This window comes from Triticum dicoccoides, chromosome 2A (genome assembly GCF_002162155.2).
Source record: "Triticum dicoccoides isolate Atlit2015 ecotype Zavitan chromosome 2A, WEW_v2.0, whole genome shotgun sequence".
Taxonomy (NCBI): domain Eukaryota; kingdom Viridiplantae; phylum Streptophyta; class Magnoliopsida; order Poales; family Poaceae; genus Triticum; species Triticum dicoccoides.
The window spans coordinates 31,811,087-31,829,893 of NC_041382.1; the positions used below are offsets into that span (position 1 = coordinate 31,811,087).

Consider the following 18,807-nt stretch of genomic DNA (forward strand, 5'->3'; position numbering starts at 1 on the left):
TGTCCTCTATATCTGTTAGGCATGCTGAACTCGGATATGCTCATTGTCCTACGGCTGCATACTTTACAGATTTCACTCTAGAATTCATCTTTTCCTACGACTACTTGTTTTTTTCTAAACTTTTTCATCTGGAATTTTGATCTATGTTATTTGGCTTTTCTAGGTAGACATGCATGCACATCATCCATCGGTTGCCTGCGACGAGCGGCTTGAGTACTCCTGAACCATCGCCCCGAAAATTGAAGGCCTTCCCATCAGCTTGGATGGAGCATCAAACTCTTTCACTAACCCTGAAACAGTAAAATACATACATAATTCAGTTTCCTTCTTGTGTGAAAGACACAAGAAACACATAGTATGATTCGATCGTGTATGTAACAGAAAAGGGGCGCAGCCTACCTGCATCCAGCACCAGAACTCTGTCGCTGTCTATGACGGTCGGGACACGGTGAGCAATGCTGATGACAGTGCACTCACGGAACTCCTCCCGGATGATCCTCTGGATGACTGCATCCGTCTGAGAGTCAACAGAAGCGGTGGCCTCGTCCATGAACAGCACCCGGCTGCGCTTCAGTATGACACGGCTCAAGCATAGGAGCTGGCGTTGCCCCACGCTCCAGTTCTCACCCATGTCCGCAACTACAAACGAACATGCAACAAGTATTTGACTATTGTCATCAATGTTTTAAATAGTGGGCTACGGAAAATAGTGGCGGGCCTCCAAATAAGCTATAGCGGGCTATTTGTGAAGGCGAACATTTAGTGGCACCCGGCTGATAAGGCTATAGCAGAGCTATAGCTGGCTATTTAAAACTATGATTGTCACCGAAGAATGTGAAATGCGTGCCTAGAGTGCACTGAAAACCATCAATCAAGCTTGTACGGTGATAATCTCTACGAACAATGTCATTTACTTCCCTGCTGCATAATATCTCTCAATTCTCATTGTTAAACATATACTTGTACCTAAGCAAAGATCAGTATCACAGGATCCTTATGGGATCGGAACCAACTATAAAGCCTGAACTACCATTTTGCATTGTAACACTTAGTTATGATTCTACATAGGATCAAGATTCCCATATGATAAGCATATACCTTGTGCATCAAGCTTCTCAGGTTTCGCAGCTACTGTGTCTTTCAGCTGGCAACGCTCAAGGGCCTGTGTATATAGGAAAAAATATATTAATTTGAAACAGAAGGTAGAGCAGTACGTCTCTACCTTATAATAATATATTAAGACCAATAAAAATAATGAATTACTCGGCGTATCACAGAGGAAGTTCGTGTATTACACACAGTAGCTATATCCTGTTACCTGCCATATCTCAGCCTCGGAGTACTGCCCAATTGGGTCAATGTTGCTTCTCACGGTTCCTTCAAACAGTGCAGGCTCCTGAGGAATCACACCGAAGCGAGACCTCAGGTCATGAAGGCCCAGAGTGCAAATGTCAACTCCGTCGATGATGATCCGACCTTTTGCTGGCTCCACAAGCCTGAATAACGCCTGGATCAAAGTTGACTTGCCACTGCCGGTCCTTCCCACAACGCCAATCTTTTCTCCACTGCGGATGCTTATCGTAATGCCTTTCAAGATTAGAGGTGTGTTTGGTCTATATCTGACCTGAAATTAAATAAACAGCATTTTGTGGCTCATTTCTATCAGTCACCTAGAGAATAGTAGCTTACAAAAAGAAGCTTGCCAAAGGAAGAATCAACAAAAGAAAAAAAAAGAATTGTTGACCTCTAGATCCTTTATGTCAATGTCTCCCCGTTGGAGCCAATTTGGCGTCGGACGCAGACAATCTGCCAATGTCCCTGCTGCCTCAGAAGGAAGGCTACTGTACTGATTCACCCTCTCCACAGAGACCATATCATTTTCTATCATGCAGCTTACAGAAATTGCATGGTACACCAAGGAGTTGAGAGAAAGACCATAGGACAGAGACATGCCGACAAATTCTACATTAGAAACAGTAATATCAATGAAGGAATGTCATAATGCATTTGCAGGTCACAAAGAAACAGACCCAGAAAGGTGGAAAATTAAGAAAGTTTGCCCAGTTGCTAGCAGTTGCACGAAACTAGTTTATGTAATGCAATTCTATAAATAATTAAATACTCAGTTGATGGAGACTAATACCTTTCTTGATGAAATTGGTAGGCAAAGTGATCATGAGAAAAGCAGTTATAGACAACACAAGTGTGCCAATTAGCTCCAGGCGAAACCCAAACCACCTATTTGCTGCATAATTATGGAAAGACATGCGCAAATTCGAATCAATCATGTCCAAGCTTTTTTGGCAAAATTCATCCTCTTTCCCGAAGCACCTTATAATTGGAGAGCCCGAAAAGGACTCCGTGAGGTGATCAATAACCGGTGCCTTTGTTACTCCTTGAAGGCGAGTTAGCTCTCGGGATGTTGCAATATAACGATTCTGAGAAACATTAAGAAAAGTCAGAAAAGAAAACTTTGCCATTATTCACATACGGTTTAGTGAAATGAAGAATTAGTTGAGTCCTCTAAGATGCATTGTAGTGTCTGGATTATACCCGGTACCAAATGTTCAGAAGCAGTAGAGGAAGCACTGCTATGACTGATGGCCATGCTACTTGACAGGTAACTGCAATGCTACTAGCCACCGAAATGCACATCGATATGCCGGCACCCGTATAGAATAAAAGGTAAACGTCTATTTTAGTCTGGTCCTCTGATGCCTGAAAACATTATACACAGATGATTGCATCTGTATACATGGCCGGTAAACAAACTAAATCTATGGCCTCATAAGACATACCCGGCTTAGGATCCTTCCTGAAGGAGTGGTGTCGAAAAATGACATCGGAGCTCGCAGAATGCTGTCTAACATCTTGCTGAAAAAGGCCTGGGCTGACTTAAGCCCCAAAAATGCTTGGAAAAGAACGGCGATAAATTCAAACACAATTGAAACAGCGACTATCGAAACATAGACACCAAGAAACTTTGAGATATCAAATATGGTGCCCCCCGATGTTTCATATGACATCCAGTAGTTACTGGCCATTGTGGAGCCCTCTGACAGCACAGACAATGCTAGAATGAGCAGAACTCCCCACCAGCCCCAAGCTTGCGTGACATATAGCTTGTACACATGCCAGCTTACTCGTCCACTCTCCTTCTCCTCTTCCTGGATCAGCTTCGACGAACCTGCTTCTTTGCTCGGCACAACGGCATTTGTATGGCTGTTTTCATTACTGGAGTTGGAGTTAAGAGAAGAGGGCTCTTGTGATACTGTGGTGGCTGGGCAATTCTCAGTGTTCTGAACATTGTGACCTTCCACCCCAGATGCTTCCATAGAACTGTGGTGAGCAGCAACAAGAGCCAAAAAATCTGAAGAGGAATCTAGTAAATCGCCGTAATTCCCTGACTGAATAATCCCACCATTTTTCATCACCTGCATGTTCATATCCAAACTATATAATGTAGTTTCATCTCTGTTATCTGTCGATAATATCACCGTGCTATCTTTCACATAGTACCATAAGTATGGCATATGTTGAAAGGTAAAGATAACTAAAATAAGATTAAATAGATCTGAAGAACATACAAAGAAAGTTTTTAGGAACCATAGGTATGAAGAATACAGTTGTTCTTTCTCTACTTACTGAACCAAAAATAAAACATTCTAGTGATGCGCTGCAATATGTTCCGAGTTATTCACTTCTTCATTTCTGAAGCAAGAATATATGTATACTCTATTTTCTCCAAAATCAATACGCGGAGTTGAAAAATGGAACTTACAAATACAGTATCCACATTTTGCAACAAATCCACTTGGTGAGTAACAAGCAAGACAGTCTTGCTCTTCAGTATGCCCTTGAGACATTCCTGCAGAACAGGATTAACTGTTAGTGTGCTGCTTAATAACTGGCTAAAATACTAGCATAGCACAGTACTTAGCACAAACTTGATAGACCTGAATAAAAAATTAAAGGAGTAAGATATATAACGTATACAGAATGAGATACTATATAACATACATTTATTTAGAGGGTTTGTCACCTGTCCATTATTAGTATAAAAAAATAAGATTCACCTTGAAGATAGCTGAGCCAGTATGAGCATCGACTGCACTGAATATGTCGTCAAGAAGATATATATCACAATCTTGATAAACTGCTCTAGCTAGCTGGATGCGCTGTTTCTGGCCACCACTAAGGTTGATCCCACGCTCTCCGATTTCGGTCTTGTCGCCGAACTCCATCATTTCTAGATCTTTTTCCAAGCAACAAGCATGTATGATTTCCCTGTACTTTTCTAGATGCATTGGCTGCCCAAATAAGATGTTCTCCTCAATGGTTCCATTTCTAATCCAGGCTGTCTGACTGACACATGCTGTGCTCCCACATATGCTAACCTATATCAAAGACAAAAGACAATATATGACAGATGAGGCAGAAGTTGAGAAAAGTACTTAAGCTGATTTGAGGAACAGAAAAGCTCTTTTTTCTAGAAATTGTGGGTGGCCTAATTCTAGAAACTAGAAAAGCTCTGCAATGTCAATGTATAAATTCCTGCATCCTGATATCATCATCTGCAATGTACTCCCTCCGTCCCAAAATAAGTGACTCGATTTTGTACTAAAATTGAGTCACTTATTTTGGGATGGATAGAGTATGTGACAGAGTGGAACTAACTGTCCTGTTGAACAGTTACAATTTGCACGCTCTCCTGTTCCTAGAATAAATTTGCACTGATTCACAGGATTTCTAGAATGGTCGCAAAATAAGAAAAACACCAGAATCAAAGTTGAAGTAGATGAAAATGTTCCTCTAAAATCTAATGCAAAATAAATTCTAAGAAAAAATCCTATGGATTGCAATCCTACAAATGAGACAACTCATGTACATATATTAAAATCCTTAAAAAATTCTTTAGAAATCCTTTGAATCAATGGATCCTGAATGTTTGCTGGTGTTGTTCATTTCATATAAACTCATATAAAACTAAGCAGTACACTCACCTTTCCAGAGACCTTGTGCATTTCTCCCATGATGCACGACAGCAGCGACGACTTGCCGGAGCCAACGGTGCCGACCACCACCGCGAGCTCACCCTTCCTCACCTCCATCTCGATCCCTTTCAGCACCGGCTCCTCCCCTCCGCTATCCTTCTCCTCGCCCTCACCGCCCTCGACGTCCCATGCAAACACTCCGTCTTGCACCTTCACGGCCACCTCATCCCCGGAGCCGCTGCACCGCCGTGCCGTCGATCTCAGCGTCTGACAGAAACTTGTCTAGCCGGCCGAGTGACACGAACGCCTGTACGGACATGGCGATCGTCTGCGGGAAGCTGCTTATGGGCCCTACAAGCATGCGGAAGAAGGCGGTGGCCGTGAACACCTTGCCGGCGTCCAGCTCCCCTCTGGCGGCAAGGTATGTCCCGAAGACGAGCACGGCCATGGAGACTGGCCCGCTGGAGTACACCACGGTGCTGCCACACTCGAAGAATATCATCTTCTTCAGCCACCCGACCTCGGCCCGCCGGAACTCCCGAACCTTGTCGCCGAATGTATGCTCCCACGCCTGCAGCTTGATCACGCGCATGTGGTTGAGCATCTCTGTCAGGGCCTTGACGCGGCTGTCGCGGACCTCGACGAATTTGAACTGGTAGCCCATGTTGAGCTTGTTGGCGAACACGGTGACCACGGCCACCGCGGCGATCACGACGAGCGTCATGAGCACGGCCGGGCCGAGGTACGCATACAGGAGGAGCAGCGCCACCGCGATCTGCAGCGGCATCAGCCAGAGGTCGTGCAGCCCGTGCATGGCACCGGATACGACCCAGGCGTCCACCTGCATGTAGTTCACGATGCCGCCGGCGCCGTGCGTGCGGCGCGCGCCGGCGGACAGCCGCAGCGACTTGCGGTACAGCGCCGTGAGCAGCGCACCGCGGATGCGCATGCACAGGAGCTGGCCCTGGAAGTTGTAGTGGTGGGACGCCAGCGTCTGGACCGCCTTGCCGACGAGCAGAATGAGGACTAGCCGGAGGCCCTCCCATGGCGTGCCGCCGTGGCGGATGAACTCGACGAACCGGTCGATGAGCGACGGGCCGACATACATGGACGCAAGCTGGACGAGGCCGAGCGCGGAGGTCAGTAGGAGCTGCGGCCAGAAGGAAAGGCAGAGCGCGACGGCCACCGGGCTCCGCCACTTCCGCGCCGCGTCCGGCCAGTTGGACGCGAGCAGAGCGTACGTCGCCTCGGCGCTGTGGGCCGGCGACACCGGTGGCACGTCCCCGGCCGCGGCGAGGGAGCCATTGGCGTGCCCCTTGGAGACGAGTGGACTGATCCAGCTGAAGGTCGCGCGCGAGAGGAACGATGCGGTGGCGTATGGCGTCGCCGCAGCCGCGCTGGGGTTCTGGTCCTGTTCGTCGCTTTCATCGCGCAACGTGCAGGTGGTGAGAGCAATGTACGCGAGCGGCAGCGAGAGGAGCAGGCCGGCGAAGGCGAGGACGTCATCGGGGAAGAGCGGGGAGCCACCGGCGCAGCGGATCGCCGCGGAGGCCGAGAACAGCGCGGCGCAGAGGGCGGTTGCGATCCAGAAGACGCGGAGGTGCCTCGGAGGGTGCGCGGCGGCCGGCTTCCGCGAAGCGGCGACCACGGTCCACGCGGCCACGGCGTGCGCGGCGCAGTGGGCGGCAAGGAAGGCGGACTCCGCGTAGCGCCACGCCGCGGGCGGCAGGAGGAAGGCCGCGATCGCGAGGAGGACAGCGGACGCCGCGGCCAAGACCGCGGACGCGCCGAGCGCGACGGCATAACCGCATGTGATGGACCGTGACGGCGCGGTGGGCGTCGGCAGCAGCGCCTCGTGCTCAGGCCCCGCGCGGCCGGAGCCGCGGCGTTTGGCTAGGACAAGGAGGAGCGAGGCGAGGAGGAAGAGGAGGTCGATGGCGCCGAGGAGCGCGCGCTGCGGGCACGGCGAGAGGAAGATGAAAGCGAGGGTGCCGGCGAGGGAGCCTGACGACGACGGCTGCGGCGTGCACTCGGTGGTGGCCAGCCACCAAGGGAGTCCTCCCATGTCTTACGCCCCGATCCTCCGTGGAGCGCTCAAGCGAATGGGATCGGAGAGACGGAGGAGGTTGAGGAGGTGGCCTCCATTGGCGGCGGTGAGGCCGCTCGGGCGGTTACAGTCAAAATCAAAACAAACAATCTGTTTACTTCCTCGCGCGCGCACTTGCTCATACTTGTTCAATGGATATTCTGTTCCAAAGATCGCCTCAGTTTATTTTTTGAGAAAATTGCTTCCATACCATCGACAACCTCAGCGATGGCTCATTTGCCATCCAACAAAGCTCCAGTGCTTATATATCAGAAACAAACAAATTCTATTGCTTATTTGTCATTGCCGTTAGTCTGCCGTTAGATAGTCTCCATTTTCTTGTCATATTTCACACAAATTCCAATTTTACCCTTGGTTTAGAAAAAAAAACTCACGCACGCACCCGACCCTTCCCATCTCCACGACTCAATGCATGCGCCCCATCATCCCCAATCCACGCACACGCGCCGGCCTCCAGCGAACCGCAATGGCCGAACCCCCGCCGGCACCACCAGAGCCCCAACCGCTGCTCCCCCATCCCCCGCTGGTGCCGAATCATGGAGGAACTCTCGCCGGCGCTTCCCCATGCTTCTCGTCCACCGCATCTCTGACGTTATCCAGGCGCCGGGTCATGGCGGAACCGCCGGCGGCGCTTCCCCAGCCCCTGTCGCACGCCCCCATCGACGCCGCGCCTCTAGCCTTCTCTTCCATTACCTCTTCGACGGCCAACACACGGGGGCTAGCAGCGCCAACCTCTCCCAGCAGCCATGTCGACCAGAACCCTAGCATCGATGATTCCGGCGAGGTGGGGAGCGATGCAACCCTCTCTTCCATGTTTGACTATTTTGATCAGAATAGAAGTGGCCATTTGATCATCAAATATTCCGAGAGAAGTGATAATGTCCATGTTCCATTTACTCCTTCGGACCAAACACCATCTATAACACTGCCTAGTCAATCAAGTAATGTCATTGATGAAGCTAGTGTATGCCTAATAGATACATATCTTGACAATCCGCATGAAGAATATGAACATGTCGGTTGGCAGTGTTGGTTCCGATAGTGATGATGAGGTCAGAGAAAAAGATATACCAAATAATGATTATGTTGAGGATAGCAGTGATGATGAGGAATGGGTTGCGGAAGATGCTAGACCGGATGCTATTCCAGAAATTGCTTAGGACATAGAATTCTTCTTGGCCTAACCGACATGTCTCAATGGCCTAGAGTGAACAAAGAATTCTTCTTGAATCCCCCAATCCTTAGGAGGGCCCCTGGGAGGCCAAAGCTACAAAGGCACAAAAGTGATGCTGAGAATAGCAAGGGGAAGGGAAAGAAAGGCCAGCACCAGTGTCCAATTTGCAAAGCTTATGGACATAGATGGTAAAGCTGCAAAGATGCTGCTCCTGAAGCACTAGAAGCCTATGCAGAAGTAGCAAAGCAAAAAAAAGGTACTTGCTATTTTAATATGAGATTTCTGTTCCACCTTACTCTTGTCTTACTTAAGCTAATATATGAAACTCATGTAGGGACAAAAGAAAGAAAAAACCCATTACAAAAGGTATTTGTACAACATCAGATCAAGCAACTGATGGTACACTACCTCTGCTTCCGTGTCCAAGTGAAAATGGAACTGCACTAGCTCTACTTTCATGTCTAGGTGATGCAATTGAAGACGATGTTGCCAAGTTGACATCATTGAAGACTACCTCTAAATCTAGAAGGTATGAAAACTACACCAAATTTACTTATATTCTGTGAGTGTACCATAGTATGTAATTAAAAAATTTGATGTAGATCAAAGGTCATATCTGCTGCGCCTGACAGCCCTGCAATGGGCACTCGAAGCAAGAAGAGAGCTGCGCCTAACAGCCAAGCAATGGCCGTTAGAAGCAAAAAGAAAAGTTGAAACTATGAAATTCTCTAAAATCTCGCGTATTATTTATGTATCGCACCTCTTCATGGTTATGCTATTTTATTCAGAGACTTGCTTGTGTGAACAACATTTTTTGGTTCTGGATGATGTGAACTTGGTACTAATCGTCTAAGATTTAATATGGTGTTTGCTGAATCTCTTCTAAATGATGTGGATTTTCTTGAGTATTAGTCTATTGCTGGAACTATTTATATGCTGAAATTGCTAGGTAGTCATTATATTTGTGCTGGAATGTTGAAAATACAAGGGAATGCTGTCAAATTTTTTTCTGGACATGTTTTACAGTTGTGCTTATTTGCTATTGAGGGCAGGACAGTCATTTTGGTCACTTAGTGGACTAAGATAACGGTAGACTAATTGCTAGTGGTATATAAGCAATAGAATTTGTTTGTGTTTGGTATATAAGCATTGGAGCTTTGTTGGATGACAAATGAGCCATTGCTGAGATTGTCGATGGTATAGAAGCAATTTTCTCTTAATTTTTTGCCACCAAAATTGCCATGCTTGCATAAACTAAATTTGTCATCCTCATGACTAAAAATTTGATGTCAGAGTTTTAGCATTTCCGAAGTCTTTTTTCAAGCGGATGAGATACATACCGGTTAGGTTTACTGCTTACACGTGGAATTTAGGATATGTAGGCCGTTATTATTTATTTATTCCAGTACAAGAGAGATACCGAGAGGAATACAAGGTCGTGGTCCCACTCATGAACCGCTCATATCCCCAACGGCCACCACTATCCACTCTCTCTACTCATTATGTCTCATATTTCCCTCTTTGAAACAGTCTACGAGTCGCAGATCTTGGCCGTCTTCGGTGCGGACTCCGCCCCCTCCCCTCGCCCCCCCCCCCGGTGTGCACTCCGGCTATCCCAACGCGGATCCGGTGACCCCGCACGCAGTCCCGATCGGATATCGTCCGTCTTCGGCACGGATCCGCTGCTCCTACGCGATTTTTCAGTAAAATACCGGCTGTTTTCGGTGTGGATCCGAAACCTAGTTTCTTAAATACGTGAATTACCTACTTTTATTTTTTGAATATGGGTTAAAAAAATTCAAATACACATCGATAACATTTTTCGAATGGTACAGAACATTTTTTAAAATATGCAAGCATAACTCAAAAACAAAATACACATTTTTTTACATTCTATTTAACATTTTCTAAAAATGTTAAAGTTTTTTGAGTGGTACAAAACATTAAATTGTATAAAAATTATTTAGAAATATTACATAAATATTGTACATTTTTTGATTGGCGCGAATGTTTACTTTCAATTACACTAACATTGATATACACTATTCTATTTTTCAAATGTCACGTATATTTGTTTGAAACACATGAACATTTTTAAATTCTACAAACATTCATTTATGCTATCAACATTTTTTAAACTATGCTCGCTTATTTTTACACTGTGTTTTTAAATTAATTTTATGTTTTGAAATAAAATTATTTGGAAGAAATTAAAAAGTAGAAAAAAAGATCAAATATGCATGAAGCCATATGGGCTGGCCGAACAATTGCGCGAGGGTCCCTATCGCGTGATCGGCGTGGTTACTTTGTTTTCAGTTTTCTGTTAACCCGCAAAAAAATGAATGTACAAGGTTATTCGAAGCCACGATCTCCTTGTTTCAAATAAACTGAAGTAACCACCTCGGTCACCACACTTGATGTGATTACGTACTCCCTTTTCCTTTTTTTTTTCTTTTCTGTTCGCCAAAACCTAATTTAAGGTGGATGGTTTTTCTTTTATTTTTTAAATTTCGTGAATTTTTTTAATTCAATTGTGTTTTCAAGATCGCGACCTTTTTTTACAAAATCTTTGAACTTTTCAAATTCCTATTTTTTTCGAATCCGTGACCTTTTTTCAAATTCAATTACTACAGTATTTTTCCAAAATCAGTGAACTTTTTTTCAACTTGGTGAACTTTTACGAAAAGAAAATAATGATTTTTATCAAGATCAATGAATATTTTTTAAATTTTTTACATTTTTTCCTAAATTCTTTACATTTTTTAAAATTAGTGAACTTTTAATAAAATCAATGAACTCTTTTTCAAATCCACGAATTTATTTTACAAAAGAGATGAACTTTTTTTTTTCAAATGCATGAACTTCTTCATTATCGATGAACTTTTTTTTTCAAATCCGTGCATTTATTCACAACATTCCATGTACTTTTTTCAATTGCGAACATTCATCAAACTCGTGAACCATTTTTTTTATCTTTGTTGAAAGTCGACTGTCAGCAGGTCAACACTGGTCAACCGTTTATTGAGCGGACGAGCCAGTATTTTTTTTATCTAACGAAGCAGTTGGGGCTGAACACCCCGACCGATGCTGCACGGCAGCATAGACGGGCCGACCACGCTAGCGAGCGCGTGAGGGCCGGTTTGCTTGGCGGTGCTTAAAGCGCCACAAGAGCTATATATACAGCCCAGAATAATTCGTAATACATCTCGCGTCATGAGTAATTTTTTTGTTATATGTTCTGATGTCTACATTTTTTATACCCTTTGTAAAAAAAATTATACAAATGAAACGTGTTTTTATACATGTTTAACATTTCCTGAATACATTATTAACATTTTCTTTCATATCATATGTTCTGATGTCTATTTTTTACATACGCGTAGTACAGTTTTTGTATATGTCTGACATATATTTTATACAAGTTACTTTTTTCAAATACATGTTAAACATTTTAAAAAATATATCTTTTAATGTCTACTTTTTCTTACACATTGTACATTATCCGTATACACCAGATACATTTTTTATGCACCTGTTTTTAATTGTGGAGACATTTTTCAAATTCATAATTATCAAAAAAAATTCAAAACATGCATTTGAAGTTTCGTTTGAATACGCATAATCATTTTTTCAACTCATGTCTTCACAATTAAGGTCGTTAAACTGGAACCATGCATTAGGTTTTGTGGGTCATCGTTATCTCATATTGTTTTTGTTCCTCGTAGATATATTCACCTGTCACCTGTAGGTCATGGATTCACTAAACTATATGCGTTACCTTTTGTTTGAGGTACCATATGTGTTACCTACCTTCTGGACGGTGTGGCGGCGGCCGGGTCTCTCTGATGCTGCTTGCCCCTTCATGAAAAATGCTGTTGTAGATGAGGGGAGGCAGTTGGCGCCTAGTACCATCACTACACTCGTACTAGAGGTCGTCTTGCACTTTGGAAGTGCTGATGAATACTTACCCAAAACAAAAGTTGCTCGTTTTGGCTCCATCGGAAGAGATCTTGATTGGTTTCGTTCTAGAAACATATTTTCTTGCATAATAAAGGAAAAAAAATGAGTTTCCTACTCTCTCGAACTTAGCATTAGAAATGTCTGAGAAGTATCAAAAACCCGGTGAAAACTGTGTCAAAATTCCCTACTAAAAGTGGTAAAATATCAAGCCATAAACTCCCCCAAGCTTAAATATTACCCATCCTTGAGCAATTAAGAAACCAAAAGAATGAAAGGGAGATTGACAATTGAGTGGAAAGAAATTTTACCGGCTCGTGAAGATATAATATGTAGATTCTCACAAAACCTCAATCTTAGTTAAGAGAATACTCGCATTTGAATGGTTGCACTTAAGCTCGCTGTCTAGCCATGTATAGTTTCGTATCATTAGTTATAATTGTCAAGTTAAACCTTTCGTAGTTAACTAGGCGTGGAGCAAGTGAAAAATATTCTGTCAAGAGAATGAATTTGTTTCAGAGCTTTTTCAAGACACAAATGCAAACAAAGGTTTTGGTTAGAAGCACACATAGTACTAATCAAGTATATTATGGACACCCACTAACTAGCACGTCCTAATCATGACATTCAAGTACTTTCTTCAATCATTGTTCATCGGAACTTCAATCTTTGGTGACGGGGCTATGCCAAGAAGTGATGGATGCAATTGGGTATCCGCTTGTGGCTTAAATTTGTACACTATGGACCAAAAGTTTGTTCCTTTTGAGTTCAATGATCAGTGTTTGATTTTTAACACACGCACGCACGCACGCACGCACGCACGCACGCACAAGAGAAAGCTGTATAATCTCAGCATGAGCTCGAGGGCAGTGACAGAGTCACATTTACACGTGTAAAGCAGCATATAGTGACGAGACATGGAACCAGCGAGAAGCTGAAGCACCATTATTTTAAATGGCGGATGGTCTTTGGCATAGCCTCGATCACCTCAAATATTCGTTCTTCTAAACTACTCTATTAGTCGGTATCATCTAGTCAATCAAATCCAGTTCTATGGAGTTGGGTATCTTGAGTTTTAGTTCTCTTCAAAAATCCGAGGCCATAAGTTCGTAAAGAATTTTTTTTATTTCACTGAGTTTTTTCTTTTAGAATCAAACCCATGCTTCTCATCGAAGTTTCACTAGCAAGATTCAGAAAGGGGAATTATAACTAAATGATATTCAGCTAATGCGGCGAATGAAACTTAAGTGCAACCAACCAACACTAGTGCAGAACCGGGCAAGAGCACCGGTTCGTAAGGCTCTTTAGTGCCGGTTCGGTAACCGGCACTAAAGTGTGGGCACTAAAGCCCCCCCTTTAGTACCGTTCAGCACGAACCGGTGCTAAAGGGCAACCACGTGGCACTAGCCAGCTCCCTGAGCGCGTAGGATATTAGTACCGGTTGGTAACACCAACCGGTACTAAATGTTTGGATGTGTTTTGGTTTTATTTTTTATCTTTACTTTAATTTTGTGTTTTTAATTTAATTTAGTGATTGTTTTACATTATAATGAGTTGTTAAATCATTAGGTGAATGTACCGCATATTAGTTTGACTGGATGCATGTGGATCCTAGCTAAGTCATCAAGTATATGTCATATCTATATTATATATATTTGATCACCTAATTAAGTGATCGAGGTAATATGGATATGGCATATACTTGATCACTTAGCTAGAATCCATCCAGTTGAAACTAATCTGCGGTTTCTGTGACGCCCGGATAATCAAGCTACGGTAAATCTCTGCTAATGGTGCCACGTCACCTCGGTTACTGTTGATAAAATCGAGTTAGTTCGAAACGGATTCAAATTCAATTTCAAAATCAAGCAAACAATGAAAGTTTTCAAATATTAAAACTAAAATGTTCGGAGTGAACCAAATATTGCATATGTAATTATGGAGGAGAAACCATACCTTTATAAAATATTTCAATACTATAAGATGAATAAAACAGTAGCAAAAACTATTATTTAAATACTTTAAATATTAAATAATTATGAAACTATTTTAGATTGGGTAGCAAGTTAGTGTGGTAGTGGCATATTTGGTAACGTCAAAATAGGTGCCATTTTGGTATTTTTCTAAAACAAAATTAAAAGGAAACTAAAAGAAAACGGAAAAGAAAAAAAATAAATAAAAAGTAAAAACAAAACAAAAGAAAGGAAACCCCCGCGGCTCCCCATGGGCCTTGGCCCATCCCACCCATCCGGCCGACCCTACCGAAACGGCCCACCCGACCCTCCTGCTTAGCCCCCTCCCCCAACCCGAACCCTAGCACCACTCCCATTCCCCTCGCCGCCCCCATGATCTGGATCGGGCTCGATCCCGATCCCGTCGTCCCCATCCCACGACCCCCCACTCCCTTCCCCACGGTCCACTCCTCCCTCTCCCCCCCGATTTGGATCGGGGGTAACCGACCCAACGCCGACGCCCGTCTCTCCCTTCGATCCAGAGGGCGTCGCCATCGTCGTTACCTTGTCCACGGTCGCCGCGTGGCCATCGTCCTTCCCGCGCCCAGAGAGTCTGACCGGGAGGAGCGCCATCGTCTTCTCCTTCGTCTATGCCATTGGATCAGAGCTGGGAGACCGCCCTCACATCACCTGCTGCTTCTTCCCCGACGTTGGCCACCGCACGCCATCGCCAGATCCGCTGCGGATGCTGCACCATCACCCTCATCGAGCCCCTCCTCGAGCATCGCTGTGAGCTCACGGTCCTCCTCACCCTCTTCTCACTCCTCCCCGTGCCCCGTTGGCTCACCTCCGACGAGGGCAAGTCGTCACCACCGTCGGACGTCGTCGTCGTGGTCACTTTCACCCGCCCCTACACGAACCGCTTACACCACTGCACGCGCCTCGTCGTGCTGGTTCTCCAAGTGTTCGCAGATGAACATTTTGTCGCCGGGGTCGCATTCCGGCATGGCGTCGCCGTCCCGCTGCACCCGCCGCGCCTCACCCGTCCGCCGTGCTCGCCCTTCTGCCTGCTGCTACCGGATACCACGTCGCACCTCGCGTGCCTCTGGTCGCTGCGTTCGGCCAACGGCCGCGCGCCCCGCCGGAGCTCGCCGCGGCTCCTAGATGAGGCCGCCGGAGTCCTCTGTCTCCCTTTTCCCCCGCGTACACACAGCCACTGCAGGGGCACATTGTGCCCCTGACAGGTGGGCCGTCCCTTAAAAAAAGAGAAGAGAATTTAAAGTAAATAAACAAATTATCAGTTAATTAATTAAGTTAATAATCCTGTTTAACTAAACTAATCCAGATTAGATTAACCTAATTACTAATTAAACTAATTAATCTGTTTTAGTTAATCTCAGTCAATGACAAGCGGGACCCACCTGTCAGGTTGACCCAGTCAACGCCCTGTTGACTGCTGACATCATGCTGACATCAGCAATCACTGTTCTGGATAATGTTGCATTAAAATAATTAAATAAATCCTAAAAATGATTTAAATCTTTTAAAATTAATAGAGAATAAACCGTAGCTCAGATGAAAATACTTTCTACATGAAAGTTGCTCAGAACGACGAGACAATTCCGGATATGCAGCCCGTTCGTCCACCACACACCCCTAACATATCAAACATGCAACTTTCCCCCTCCGGTTCATCTGTCCGAAAACACGAAACACCGGGAATACTTTCCCGGATGCTTTCTCCCTTCGTCGGTATCACCTACTACCGCGTTAGAACACGTCTAGCTCTGCTTGTTGTCCTGTTATGCACTTGCTTGCTATGTATTTACTGTTTCTCCCCCCCTCTTCTCTCCGGTAGACCCTGTGACGATGCTGATGCCCCTGTGGTCGACTACATCACAGACGACCCCTCTCTCTTGCCAGAGCAACCAGGCAAGCCCCCCCCTTGATCACCAGATATCGCCTACTCTTCTCTATACTGCTTGCATTAGAGTAGTGTAGCATGTTACTGCTTTCCGTTAATCCTATTATGATGCATAGCCTGACCTTGTTGCTACATCTGTTGATACCTTACCTGCAATCCTAAATACTTAGTATAGGATGCTAGTTTATCACCTTTGGCCCTACATTCTTGTCAGTCTGCCTTGCTATACTATTGGGCCGTGATCACTCGGGAGGTGATCACGGGTATATACTATACATACATACATACTATGCAGATGGTGGCTAAAGTCGGGTCAGCTCGAAGAGTACCCGCAAGTGATTCACGGATTGGGGGCTGAAAGGACCTTTGTCCCGACGGCCCTCTGTGTGGATCTTTGTGGCGGAGCGACAGGGCAGGTTGAGACCGCCTAGGAGAGAGGTGGGCCTGGCCCTGTTCGGCGTTCGCGGATATTTAACACGCTTAACGAGATCTTGGTATTTGATCTGAGTTGGCTACGAGCCTATACGCACTAACCATCTATGCGGGAGTAGTTATGGGTATCCCGACGTCGTGGTATCAGCCGAAGCACTTCAGACGTCAGCGACGGAGCGGCGCGCGCCGGATTGGACTGGAACGCCTGTTAGGCTAGGTCTGCTTCCGGCCGCCCTCGCAACGTGCAGGTGTGCTATGGGCGATGGGCCCAGACCCCTGTGCGCTTAGGTTTAGATCGGCGCGCTGGCCTCTCTGTTTTGCCTAGGTGGGGCTGCGACATGTTGATCTTCCGAGGCCGGGCATGACCCAGGAAAGTGTGTCCGGCCAAATGGGATCAAGCGTGTTGGGTAAGTTGGTGCACCCCTGCAGGGAAGTTAATCTATTCGAATAGCCGTGATCTTCGGTAACAGGATGACTTGGAGTTGTACCTTGACCTTATGACAACTAGAATCGGATACTTAATAAAACACACCCTTCCAAGTTCCACAGACAACCCGGTGATCGCTTTTCCACAGGGCGACGAGGGGAGGATCGCCGGGTAGGATTATGCTATGCGATGCTACTGGAGATGCTACTTGGAGATGCTACTTGGAGATGCTACTTGGAGGACTTCAATCTACTCCCTTCTACATGCTGCAAGACGGAGGCTGCCAGGCGCGTAGTCTTCGATAAGACTAGCTATCCCCCTCTTATTCTGGCATTCTGCAGTTCAGTCCACTGATATGGCCCTTGACACATATACCCATGCATATGTGGTGTAGTTCCTTGCTTGCGAGTACTTTGGATGAGTACTCACGGTTGCTTTCTCCCCCCTTTTTTCCCCCTTTCCTTCTTTCTGGTTGTCGCAACCAGATGCTGGAGTCCAGAAGCCAGACGCCACCGTCGACGACGACTACTACACTGGAGGTGCCTACTACTACGTGCAGGCCGCTGACGACGACCAAGAGTAGTTTAGGAGGATCCCAGGCAGGAGGCCTGCGCCTCTTTCGATCTGTATCCCAGTTTGTGCTAGCCTTCTTAAGGCAAACTTGTTTAACTTATGTCTGTACTCAGATATTGTTGCTTCCGCTGACTCGTCTATGATCGAGCACTTGTATTCGAGCCCTCGAGGCCCCTGGCTTGTATTATGATGCTTGTATGACTTATTTTATTTGTAGAGTTGTGTTGTGATATCTTCCCGTGAGTCCCTGATCTTGATCGTACACATTTGCGTGCATGATTAGTGTACGATTGAATCGGGGGCGTCACAAGTTGGTATCAGAGCCGACTGCCTGTAGGAATCCCCCCTTCCCAACTCATTGGCCGAAGTCGAGTCTAGACATTACAAAACTTTTACTAACATGGCTGTGTGCCTTACGGGCCCACGTCGCCATTGGGTGGTACTAGGATCTTTTACTCCTCGACCTTTACTCTGGGACTCTGATCTCTCTTCTATTCGGGTTTAATGAATTTTACTAAATCTAACATTAGGATCTCGTGGTCACTTTCACCCGAAGAGCCCCTTATTACCGATGATCGTCGGCTGCACCAGAAGATTTTGAAGATACTCTCTGATGTTCTCTCGAGACTCTGTGTCCGTCGCATTTGCAATTCCCTACCACCGAAATATCCTTATGGATAACTACCTACAATTGCCGTTCATACCTTCATCCTCAGTTGCTCTTGTTATTACAAGATGCCCTAAATTGCTCCCCGTTGTTCCGAAAATCCTTTAAGCTTACTGCCTTGCAGTTCTTTACCACATGAATATCCCTATTGAAAATTCCTCGCACTTATTGAGTATCTGTTCATCCCCCGTTGTTCGTATGCTTCATAAGATACTCTGAAATACTATCCGACCTTCTGAGCATCCTCTTTAAACTACTGCTCTGCAAATACTTGTATGCTTACATTATGGATGCTCCCATGTCGCTAGCAATATTCACTAGTATCTTTTGACACCGTCATTTTGATCCTATTGATTCAACATGTGTGCGAACGCACACAATCATCTATCAACCCTTCTAAATTATCTTTCCGGCTCAGACGTCAATTTTGAAAATGAGCTGGATCTCGACCAATCAAATTGCCATCGATTGTACCCCTAAGGCTATTCAACTTATCCATCCTTAATCAGAGCATTGCTTCTGATCCCTTGTCTTGGAATTCATAATTCCTTTGCATTTGAGCTGTGAGTTAGTCAGTTGTTTCTATAATCCGATGCACTT

At 45.4% G+C, this 18,807-nt stretch overlaps 1 pseudogene; it reads right to left on the reverse strand.

The window, feature by feature from the left end:
• Positions 1 to 7,059, reverse strand: LOC119358770 (annotated as a pseudogene).
• Positions 7,060 to 18,807: the final 11,748 nt, after the last annotated feature.